Source organism: Vulpes lagopus, chromosome 2, assembly GCF_018345385.1.
Source record: "Vulpes lagopus strain Blue_001 chromosome 2, ASM1834538v1, whole genome shotgun sequence".
Lineage (NCBI taxonomy): Eukaryota > Metazoa > Chordata > Mammalia > Carnivora > Canidae > Vulpes > Vulpes lagopus.
Window position 1 is genome coordinate 69,024,389 of NC_054825.1, and position 9,917 is coordinate 69,034,305.

General features: G+C 35.4%; 1 pseudogene; it reads right to left on the reverse strand.

Moving 5' to 3' along the window:
- Positions 1-1,425: 1,425 nt before the first annotated feature.
- LOC121477410 lies at positions 1,426-9,373 on the reverse strand (annotated as a pseudogene).
- Between the last annotated feature and the right edge of the window lie 544 nt (positions 9,374-9,917).

Below are 9,917 nucleotides of genomic sequence, written 5' to 3' on the forward strand. Positions count from 1 at the left end.
TTGAATCAGAAAATATATTGAACACCTACTAGCTGCTTGGTGTACATTATCTCTAGAAATTTATAAACACTACACATGAAAATGCCATTCACCCTTCACAAGCTAAGTGGGATGGAGATAGATTTTGAACATAAAGATGTGAAGCAAGAGATGTAGTTTGCAGCTATGGGGATCAAGCAAGACAACCTAAATTGATGGTACTCAATTTCTTGAAATGGGTGAAATTGCAGGTGGGACTCTCCTTATACATGGGGATTTAGAGAGTAAACTACAGTTTCAAAATTTTCTTCTTTTTTCTTTTGAATTAAATTAGGCAAAACGTGTTCCCTTTAAAAAACATACTCTTCGGATACATCTATTTCAGAACAAGTATTATTCTATTGTGCAAACTTCTTTTCATCTCTCTCTCAAGTTTCACATTAATTGGTACTTTATTTGCTTAAAACATAAATGTCAGTTAAGAAGAAATATACTCTAGTGTATAGATCTTGCCATTTAAATTCTAAGGTTCTTTTTTTGTCAGCCTTGGTAAAATTTTATCCAGGAAACAATAGATACATATGTACTTAAAAACAAGAACCATTAGAAAATGAAATAGAAAAGAGTGATTTAAGTTTTAGCGGCCCCTGACCTTTTTTTTTTTTTTTTTTTTTTTTTTTTTTTTTTTAAGTTCCTGAAAGACTGTAGCAAGATAAAAGGATCATTGGCTCCTGGTCTCTTTGAGATAACGAATGATGAAATTTAAAACACATACACACACACACACACACACACACACACACCTCCAAATAAGGTCAGGTAACACCATTCCCTTCCTTGACCCCAAGGTAAAAAATATGAGTACTTTCAGTAATAATTTAGAAATATCTTTATCTCCTATGTGCCCCATCAATTGGGGTTTAACATCATGATATTTTAGATACCTATATTTATGTATAATAGACATATAAACTTGTATTAGATGACAACTGATTTTTTTTAACCCCAGGTAAAGAAAGAAGCAATCATTTTTAACTAAAACCCTTCTATGTTTTTTGATTGTGGTTCAACTTGCTACTGTTTAGGAAAAAAAAAAAAAGAAATTTCCATAGTGTTCTCAAATCTTACTGCTTTACAATTGTCATATACTCCATTAAAAAATCAAAAGATGAAGCAGTCAATCCAGTGATTACTTTCACATGGCTTTATTGGGAAAGGGTCAGAAAGAGGGATGATGGCAAAGAGAGGACCAATAGACAAGTAAATTAAATTTAAGCATTTTCTTTAAAAAGAGAGATTTTTCAAGAAAAGGATAAAAGCACTGAAAGTCCATGAATCAAGCCATAGCCAAAACTATGTTCTATCTGAAGTAGATTTTCTTTTTCCTTTTTTCTTTTTTTTTTCTCTTTTTTTAAATAAAATATCTCCCCCAACCATCATTACTTTTTAATCCTCCACAGACTGAGCTTCATCTTCAGACCCTTTATCCCCAGAATTTTCAGGTGGATGGCTTGCAGAGGGCTTCTTTTCTGGAGGGCTATCTGGTTTCTCCTTTTCTTTGGGAGAAGGAGCCTTTTCCTTTGATACCATTAAAGCTATGGAGTGACCTACCTTCCCTTTGCCTCTCACAGGGTTTGGCCTCACTGTAGCCTTTGGCTTAGGTTTGGACATTTTCTTTTATCTCAGGATTGGACTTCTTAGGGATCTTTTTGTTTTTCTTTTTCTTTTTCTTTCTTTTTTTTTTTTTTTTTGGAACTGCCATAGTCACTATCATCATAGTCTTCCATTAGGAAATCTTCATCACTGCTGGAATCTTTCTCTTGGAGTGGTGCTTCAACCTCCTCTTGTTCTTCACTGCCCTCATCTTTCATGAGCATCTCTCTCTCTCTGATTAGAAGCTGCTTTAGAGGCTGCTTGCCATTGCTGACACATATTTTGATGATCTTTTTATCTTCACTGTCCTCTGCTGAGTGAGAATCACCCTTCTTGGTCTCCACATCTTTTTCTTTAGAGTCCTCACTATCTTCCTGTGAATTCTTTCCAAATTGCCTCTTATTTTTGCTTCCTGGGAAAATTAGTGAATTTTCTTAGCTAGAGGGCCTGAATCTCTTCCATAATCTTCATCAGCATCATCAGATTCTTGAAATTCTGAAATATCAATGACCTTTCTATTTCTGACCTGCGGAGATCTGTTTGTTGTCAAAACAGAAAATGGTCAAGAAGACAACAAAGATCAGGATTCCACTCTATCCCTGGCACCCTACCAGCCCCGCTTTGGCTGGTGAGTGTACCTCAAGCTACTGGCTTTTCAAACTCTACTGCTTCTTGGTTCAGGGCCCCTTAATCAGATGAGGACTCCCAAACCCCCATCTCTTCAAAATACCATATCTCTCTCTATTAGGTTGTATACCTGTTGAAATAAAAAAATATGCTAATTGTTCTTTCATCCTCAGAACTTACAATATTGTATGGCAAATGAAATCCATAACAACAATTTTAATAATGTATTACATTATTGCATCACATCAGGTATTGTGTTAAATGCCTGGTGTTCATAATGCTGGTTCATCTTCATAATGATCCAATGATTTCAATATGTTAGTATTTTCATTTTAATAATGGGAAAATGAGGCTTATAATCACACATACTAAATTTAGGATTTGGGTCCATAGACTAATCAAGACCACAAGTTGAAAGATTCAGTTTAACTTCCCTTCAATTTCAGCAAGCAGCCATCTGAATAGTGAGATGTAAATAAAGAAAAGACGCAGGCTCATGTTAGGGTCCCTAGAAACAATCTTTAAGGTGTAGTACACACAAGCAGGTCAAGTCATATATGCTTATCTCGAACAACAGCCTTTCTTGAATGGAGGAGCATGACCACTCATAACTGATAGCAGGGAATTCTTCATCCCAACTCACCCAGATCAAAAATGCTTACTCTCCAGGTTTTATGTAGCATGTTTTCTCCTGTGTCCAAGAACAGAAGAGGTATGGATGTGTATTTCATCTTGTTTCCTTTAGATTCTTCCAACATATAGAAATCATACCTGGGCTTATTTTATGTCCTCCTGAAGTTTTTTGGTTTTTGAATTACCACTTTAGTAGAAGGGACCAATCAGTGGCTGTATGGCTTGTTTTGTTGTACTTTCTTCTGCAGTGGCTAGTGTGTTATTTTCTTATTCTTTTTTTCATACTTCAATCTGAAAAGGAAAGAAATTCTGCCTTTACCATCCTTTCTGTCTCTACCAATTGCTGACTACCTCCCCAAAAGGAGAAGAAGCTGAAGTCATTGGTCAGAGCTAAATAGTGAATGTAACGTAAGATGCACCCAACCATTAGTGGTCCCTGGTTTCAGTTCTTTCAGCCAAATGCAGCAATCTCTTTTCTGTGTCTGGAAGTTATGAGGTAGGCACACGTTGGACAGGGTCCACCAGCCTCTTCTCACTTTCAGTTCCATCTCAGATTGGGGGAGGAGGGGTGTGTGTGAAGCATACTTTTCATTCTTGTTCATATGACTTATAGGATAAAGAGATTCAGAGTTGACTCCATAGATCCAAAAAAATGGAAAGATGTAGGACAATATATTTTGGCTTTCAGGCTAATATTTCCTGAAGAAAACAATGAAATCTAGAAAAGCCCTATGTTTCTTGTATAATATTTTGTCTGACAATAAATAATGTTGGCCCTTTATTTTTCATTTACTTATTTTTTTTGTTTTGGTTTTTTGAACGTTATCAACCTGAAAAAGGTGGAATGATGAATGATGGGATTTTGGCACCAAAACACCTTAACATTTAAGGTGCATGCTTAACAACTATTTATTTCTTTTCTCTACTTTACAGTCCTCCAGAGATAGGATAAAAAGGTATCCAGACAAAGAGGAGAGAGTTTGAGGAGACAGAAGGAAATCCTCAATTCAAACTTTGGACAATGATGTTTCCTCTGGCTAAGCCACCTACTTTCTTTCCTCCCGGCTGAGTATGGCAGATATTGGTAGTTGTCCACCGATATTCATACTCTCCTTCCAGAGTCTTAGCTGAGCACATGGCCAATTAGGAGCCCTTGTGGCTAGATGACCAAGTTCTAAGCAGCAGTGGTTTATGTCCCACTTTTGGATCTTAATTATAGACGACTAAGTCTGCTTTCTCCTTGACCCTCTCCTCTTTGCCATTGACTGGCACATACACATCTGATGCAGATGCAGATGCCAAGCATCCAGAAATGAAGATATATCTTGAGCATGACAGAGTTTTCCTAGTGGTTATGGGCTTCTTATTTTTAACTATTTTGTGAAAGAATAGTAAGCTTCTGTAATTCTTAAGCCCTTGTCCCTTGGGCCTTTTGATTGCATTATTTTATAACATTTCCCAACTAATACATGGTAAGGTGCTCCTCAGAAACATGGCTTACTCTCTTTCCCTATATTTTCTTTCCCATGAGTCCCTGATTATACAGATCCTTAGTTCATACCATAGTTTTCAATGTCTTTGGTCATGACATTTGTGAGCTAAATTACAGGGTTTTTTTTTTTTTCTTGATACAAAGAGATATGTATTTCTTCCTTTTTACTGGGTTCTTCTAAGCTGATATGCCTTCTTTTCATTTTAGAATCAATAGCCATATTATTTTTAGTCTTCCTATTTTTAATCCTTACCAAAAATAAATGAAAACTTTTGGATATTTATGAGTTCCCTTTTACAAATACAAGTACAGAATGATGGATGATGCCTGACACTCCTCTATTAACAATTTCAACATGTTTTTGTTTTTCCTTTGTAATGCCTCCCTTCCCCAGCCTCTCCATAGTGAATGCATTTGCTCTTCTGGAACATTTTTCACTAAAAAGCATACTAAACATAACTCCAAAGAGCTTCTCAAAGGAAAAAATCCACAATATAAATTTCCATCCATTGCAGAACCTGGAGAGTAAGATGGTATAATTCAGAGAATCAAGAATTTCAAATTATATAGATGTAGGTTCAAATAGTTTGCTATCTATGAATATCGGTTAAGTTTACCTCTTCAGACCTAAGTTTCTCATCTATGAAAGAGGATAGCAATAATTGCCTGATGCAGGTTAAATGAGATAATACAGGTGATGTGTAGTTTGTAGAGTGAATAGCACATTGCTGACACATGGTAGCCACTAACTCACTGTTAATTCTTCTTGTCGTTAATGTTTTGATTCTTTTCTAAATTTATCTTCACAAGTAATTGACGGTCAGTGTATTTGGAAGCAGTGTCAGAAGCCAAGATGTTTGCCTGGTTTAGAGAGAGTGAATGTTTTGTCAAGCCATAGGGGCCTACTCCAAATTCACAAAAACAACACAAAATGCTTACTGAACTGTAGAACACTAATTATGCACCCTATTTATAATAATCTTACAAAGTCTCATTACCTACAGCAGTCACAATGCATTCATCTCATTTCTGTTTAGGCTGGGAAAATTACAGGAAGGCCTTGTCATTCTTTTTGGAGTTTTCTGTATTTGGTGACATTTCCCCAGCTTGCTGCAAAACAGCAGCTGCAATTAATTACTTTCTGAATCGACTAGAGGACAGCTTGTAAGTTTTCTTCTGCCCTCTGTCAATTCTGGCACAATGAATTCTCTTTTAAACTTGCATTTTACAACTTGCATTTCAAACGTTTTAAAGATTGCAGGGCCTGAATATAAAATGGAAAATGGAGGACTATTTTGTATTTAGTATTTTCCAAGAAAATATAGCACTATAAGGATAATCAATCAACTCTGGATCCTAATGTTTGCAATGAACAAATGTTTTTCCTTTTTAAAAAATCTAAAACTTTGTAGAAATCTCGTAATGGTTAAGCTTACATCACCTTATGCCTCTAACCAAAGATTGCAACCTCTTTGGGCTTGCCTATACTGACATTATCATTTTCCAAAGTTTTGATCATCTGAAAATGAAATGCAATAAGCAAAGACAATCCCAGCCTGAAAGTTCTTGTCAATCTTGCTTAGTCAGTAATTGCAAATACTCACACTGTGTTCAGAGTCTATGTTAAATGAAATGTCTTGCATTTATTTTGTCTTCAAGTTTTCAGGTTGTATACAGACACATACCACAGAACTTTTTATGTTACTGGAGCACATCTCAATAATTGATATTAAAACATGGTGAGGGGTCAGAATAACAATCAGTTAAATGATTCCCAGTTGATCATTTATAAAGGATTTTAGAAAGTATTTTTGAATATAGGTTTTACATAGGAAGTCTAATAGTCTTCAAAGTCACTTTAAACAGAACGATTATGTTACATATATAAGAAGACAATATTTGAGATAAGGTCACAGTCTGTCCTCTATGCCCTTGCTCACCACCTGCCTTGTATCTGCTCTACATAAATAGCGAAGCATCCTCAGCTTCACAGATGATAGAAGCCAGACCAATCGATACTGACCTCTTTCAGAAGTTTCTAGACATAAATATTTTGAAAATGTGAGGTTCAAAGAATATTGCCAGCTGAATCCACATTGAGAATTAAAAGGATTTCTTAAATAAAAAGGTGTTCCAAATGTGAGAACTTGGTTTCCTACAAATGAGTCAAAAGTCAAAAGTAATCATAACTGCCTTTGTCCAGTCAGTTTATTCTTTTATTTTGTTAGTAGGAAAACAAGAAGTTAGAGGATGACTTTGTGTTTCAGGCTGACTGAACTGTCAATATGATAGTTGATCATGGAGTCAAACATAAGTGAGAGACAAACCTTCCATATGCCAATTTTCAAATGAAATGATCCAAAACCTGTTCCCAGAATCCCAAATCTTTTCATCTACTTCATGAACGTAATAAGGGGCCAGAGTGTGAAGAGAGGCTTTTGCAAAAGAGATTGGTGAACACAGTTCTTTACACAGAGCTGTTGCTTTGCTGAGATCTCACCATCCTTCTTCCAAGGGATGAGAAGCAAGGCAACACCTTCTAATTTCAAGTTTAGAAAGGGAGCTTCAAGAGTATCAAAATATAATTTTCAAAAAGTTAACTCTCACACAAAATAACAGTGAGTCTGGGTCAATAATTTATTTAATCCATTAATGAGCAACTAGCCTGGTGACAAATATATTTAAAATCAATATACTGAATATATAATGCTATATAACATGGAATATATTTATGTATATAAATATATACAATATATATATAAAATCAATATACTGAATATATAATGCTATATAACATGTAACGGCATATGTAACATAACCTATAACATACATATAAATATATAAAATATATATTATACATATATATTCAGGGGAAAAAAAAACAAATGCCAGATAAGTTTTCAAAGTTAGATAGAAAATTATATAACATCTTATGGGACAAAAAATCATAACCATAGAAATCAGTCATTTTCTCTACTAAAAAGATTGTTTGCATCTCTACTGATCAAAAAAAATTTTGTTTTAATTTAGTTAATATCTGACTTTCCAGAGTCTGAGACTTAATTATTGGTAAATAGTAAATCAAAAATGTTATCTTTTTTTTAGAGTGACGGCCTCTGGACAGGTTAGTCAGATGATACTCTGATACTAATTTGAAAAGACACATGGTAATCTTTTTTGTCTTATTTGTAAAGTTTAGATAACATCCTTGATAAAGAAATCACTCAGAATGTTTTGAAATATATTACCCAAGGTCAAAAAGCAGACAGTAGGGACGCCTGGGGTGGCTCAGTGGTTGAGTGTCTGTCTTTGGCTCAACGTGATCCCGGGCCCCTAGGATTGAACCCACAGGGAGCCTGCTTCTCCCTCTGCCTATGTCTCACCTCTCTCTCTGTGTCTCACATGAATAAATAAATAAAATCTTAAAAAAAAAAAAAAAAGAAAAACAGACAGTAGTAGTGACTCCTGCCTGAAGAAGATAAAGTGAAGTACATTGGGATCTAATCAGGTCCCTAGAAATCTAGAAGGCAATAGTAGGGCAGCCTAGTAGCATCCCTGATGATAGACTCTCTTTAGTCCTACTGCCCTGAGACGGTAGCAAAACTCCTTATGTTGTAGGAGTGTTCTTCACTGAGCAGGTCTGGGCCTTTGGTTCAGAGAGTAAGCACAGAATCTTCTTGGTCCTGACGAGTATGGTCTTCTGGATGGATACAGGGACCTCAGGAGAAAGCCTAGGAGTATGCTGCTGGATGCCTGGGGGCTGAATTAGAAGTCGCAAGAGACCATCCGAGAGATAGATACCTCTAGTTAATCAGTTAATCATGACAACTATAGGAAAGAATGGCAACAAGCAGGTAACTTTTGAAGGGCCAACTAAAGCACCCCCAAAAGAAAGATCTAGCTTTCATCATTAGCGAGGCCCACTCAGGATCACTAACTTAAGTCATCTGCCACGCCCGTATTGTTCACAAGTAAAGCACCTAAGAACTGGCCTAGAGACACCCCTACCTACCTCAGCCTTTGCCTGGGCAGGAAAATGGAGAATGTGAGCATGAAGAAAACAGAGAATAGAGGTACCTCACAACCCTCCCCAAGCAGGCTTTCTGTCTGAAGTAAGCTAAATCAGAGATTTGTGTGCGCATGTATGGTCTTTATTTCCAAACACATGCTCCAGATATACTACAGTGATTCTTTTTTTTAAAATTTAAACTTAACCATATCATCCTTTTCCCCAGTTTTTTGAGATATATTTAATCATATAACTATACTAATTACTCATATAATACTATATAATATACTAACATATTGTATTAGTTTAAGATATACAACATAATGACTCAAAATACTTATATATTTCAAAATAATTATCAAATTTAGTTAACCATCCATCACTTCACATAGTTACGAATTCTGTTTTCTTGTGGTAAGAACTTTAAGATCTACTCCCTTAGCAACTTATAAATATACAATATATATTTGAAATGCTAACTATAGTGACCATACTGTGCATTTCATCACTAGAATTAATTTATCTGTAACTGGAAGTCTGTACCTTTGGTCCACCTTCACCCATGTCCCTACCCTCTATCCCAACCTAAAGTCGACTAAGTTGGAGATCTGCCACTAAGTTAGAATTGTAATGCTTATATGGGACTGGATATTAATTTTGGATATTGACTGGATATTGAATTTCTGAATAATGACTTTTTATGAATAAAACTGACTATTTTTCTTTCCTTTTTTTTTAAACCTGAATGGGAACAGAGAAGTCATGAATCTGCCCCAGTTTTCACCGAGGGGCAGGGAAAGGAATATATCTCTCTAAATAAAACTTTAAAGGAAGAATGGGAAATAGAAGTAAAAACTCATTGTGGTTACCGTCTACATGCCATGCTTTTTCACTAGTAGCAGAAATTGTTTCCCTTATATGAGGAAATCTGAGAATGGAACTTATACACATTCCAGGACCATACCTACTCACCTCACCATGATCCCATATTACTATTTTGGGGTTTAGGAACTGAAAGTAAAACTTCACCACCAAATTGATAGAGAATAACCACAACTAAAGAAATCAAAATGATAGTAAAGGATACTTTGTTCCCCATTCCACTTTTAGATGTCTGTGCTAAACTTTTTAGGTGTGTGATACAAAGAGAAATGTACACCATTACAATAAGTAAATATTTTTGGTTTTCTAATATGACATTAAATTGATAGCCTGGAAGATATGTGATATTCCTCATAAGTAAATTTTTACTTTCCAAGGTAAAAATACAATGTATCCATTTGAACAAAGCATTGTTTTGTTTTGTTTTGTTTTGTTTTGTTTTGGGCTTATTTTGGCTAGGGATGCTGCATAGTATTGTAAAAAACTGAGGCTTTCAAAATTAAATAGTTTTGGGGTTGAATGCCACCTCTACCACCTTTTAACTTTCTGTTTTGAGCAAAATACTTATTTCAGAGCCTCAGTTTTTCCATCAATAAAATAGGGATAATATCCACTTCATTACATTTCAAATGGAATTTTCCC